This window comes from Aegilops tauschii, chromosome 4 (assembly GCF_002575655.3).
Source record: "Aegilops tauschii subsp. strangulata cultivar AL8/78 chromosome 4, Aet v6.0, whole genome shotgun sequence".
In the NCBI taxonomy this organism is placed as follows: Eukaryota; Viridiplantae; Streptophyta; class Magnoliopsida; order Poales; family Poaceae; genus Aegilops; species Aegilops tauschii.
In genome coordinates, this window is record NC_053038.3 from 406,236,206 (window position 1) to 406,239,081 (window position 2,876).

The window sequence follows — 2,876 nt, forward strand, 5'->3', positions numbered from 1 at the left end:
CCTATGAGGTTCTGTAGTAACTTGATCTAAAGTTTCATGATCATCATCATTAGCTTCCTCACTAATTGGTGTAGGAGTCACTGGAACTGATTTCTGTGATAAACTACTTTCCAATTCGGGAGAAGGTACAATTACCTCAGCAAGTTCTACTTTCCTCCCACTCACTTCTTTCGAGAGAAACTCCTTCTCTAGAAAGGACCCATTCTTAGCAATGAATATTTTGCCTTCGGATCTGTGATAGAAGGTGTACCCAACAGTTTCCTTTAGGTATCCTATGAAGACGCACTTCTCCGATTTGGGTTCGAGCTTATCAGGTTGAAGCTTTTTCACATAAGCATCACATCCCCAAACTTTTAAGAAATGACAACTTTGGTTTCTTGCCAAACCATAGTTCATAAGGCGTCGTCTCAACAAATTTTGATGGTGCCCTATTTAAAGTGAATGCAGCGGTCTCTAAAGCATAACCCCAAAATGATAGCGGTACATCAGTAAGAGACATCATAGATCGCACCATATCCAATAAAGTACGATTACGACGTTCGGACACACCATTTCGTTGTGGTGTTCCAGGTGGCGTAAGTTGTGAAACTATTCCACATTGTTTCAAATGAAGACCAAACTCGTAACTCAAATATTCACCTCCACTATCAGATCGTAGAAACTTTATTTTCTTGTTACGATGATTTTCCACTTCACTTTGAAATTCTTTGAACTTTTCAAATGTTTCAGACTTATGCTTCATTAAGTAGATATAACCATATCTTCTCAAATCATCTGTGAAGGTAAGAAAATAACGATACCCGCCATGAGCCTCAACACACATTGGACCACATACATCGGTATGTATTATTTCTAATAAGTTAGTAGCTCGTTCCGTTGTTTCGGAGAGCGGAGTTTTAGTCATCTTGCCCATGAGGCACAGTTCGCAAGCACCAAGTGAATCATAATCAAGCGATTCCAAAATCCCATAGCATGGAGTTTCTTCATGTGCTTTATACCGATATGACCTAAACGACAGTGGCACAAATAAGTTGCACTATCATTATCAACTTTACATCTTTTGGCTTCAATATTATGAACATGTCTATCATCACGATCGAGATTCAACAAAAATAGACCACTCAGCAAGGGTGCATGACCATAAAAGATATTACTCATGTAAATAGAACAACCATTATTCTCTGATTTAAATGAATAACCGTCTCGCATCAAACAAGATCCAGATATAATGTTCATGCTCAACGCTGGCACCAAATAACAATTATTTAGGTCTAAAACTAATCTCGAAGGTAGATGCAGAGGTAGCATGCCGACGGCGATCACATCGACCTTGGAACCATTTCCCACGCGCATCATCACCTCGTCCTTAGCCAATCTTCGTTTAATCCGTAGCCCCTGTTTCGAGTTGCAAATATGAGCAACAGAACCAATATCAAATACACAGGCGCTTCTACGAGCATTAGTAAGGTACACATAAATAACATGTATATCAAATATACCTTTCACTTTGCCATCCTTCTTATCCGCCAAATACTTGGGGCAGTTCCGCTTCCAGTGACCAGCCCCTTTCACTACAAAAAAGTTACACTTCCGTGATGATACGTGTTTGTCACAGTAGGTCACGTTTTCTGTCATGCATGTACATCCATGACGATTTTATGACAGAATCAAGATAGTCATACATGTGTTGTCGTAGAAGTGTTCCATGACATTACCAAAATTATCATCACGGAAGTGTCCACTTCCATGATGATAAATCGCGCGTCATAGAAGTCCTTTCGTCAAGGGTGACCGACATGTGGCATCCACCGTAACAGCTCACCGTTAAGCTATCGGGTCTGGTTTGGATCCGATAACCCGTTAACAGCCCCGACGAATGGGGATTTTCCACGTGTAAAATCATCATTGGCTGGAGGAAACACGTGTCGGCTCACCGTTGGGACAGATGTCATCCACTCATTGGACCGAAGGCGCCTATGATACGTCGACACGTGGCACGGCCCAACAGAGGCCCATTCCTATGAAAAGGCTGGCCTTTGACTTGGTCAAAAGGTGGCGGGCCGTCCCATGAAAAGCCTGTTAACGGCATGTTCGCATATAGCCCATTTACAGCCCACTAACCTAGGGCCCGTTACGACCTATCCGAATTAGGCCCAGTAGCGTCATCTGGGCCGTCCAATATGATTCCAGCCCGTTTTAACTTCTGGCCCATGTATGGCCCATGACGTCTTTCGGCCCATATGAGGCCCTTTGTAACTCTTGGCCCATTAACGGCCCATGGTGAAACTGGCCCGTAATGAACAGCGTATCACTTTATACCCATTAACGACCCATTATTCCATTGGGCCATTTCGAGCCATGTTATCTTTCGGCCTTCTCAGGGCCCATTTATTCTTGGGCTCATTTCCAGCATTCGTTTACTTACGGCCCGTTACTGTCATTTTCTTCTTATGGGCCAAATTCAGCCCGTGGTTACAGTCGGCCCGTTTGGGGCCTATTAATACGTTGGGCCGTTTTCATAGCGTCATCAAATACGACCGATTAACGACGACCCATTATGGTCGGCCCATGAATGGACGATTCCAACTCTAGCCCGTTTACGGCCATAATGCAGTCTGTTATTAGCCCATGTTTGGCCAATTGATCATACGGCCCGTAGAAGGCCCATTGATGATACAGCCCGTAGAAGGCCCATTGTGTCTACGGCCCATAGAAGGCCCATTGTTTCTATGCCCCATAGAAGGCCCATTGTTTCTACGGCCCTTAGAAGGCCCATTGTTTATACGACCCGTAGGAGGCCCATGGTAACTACAGTAAATATGTAGCCCATGGTTATTGTGGCCTAGTTTTTAAAAATAGGTTATTGCGGCCACTAG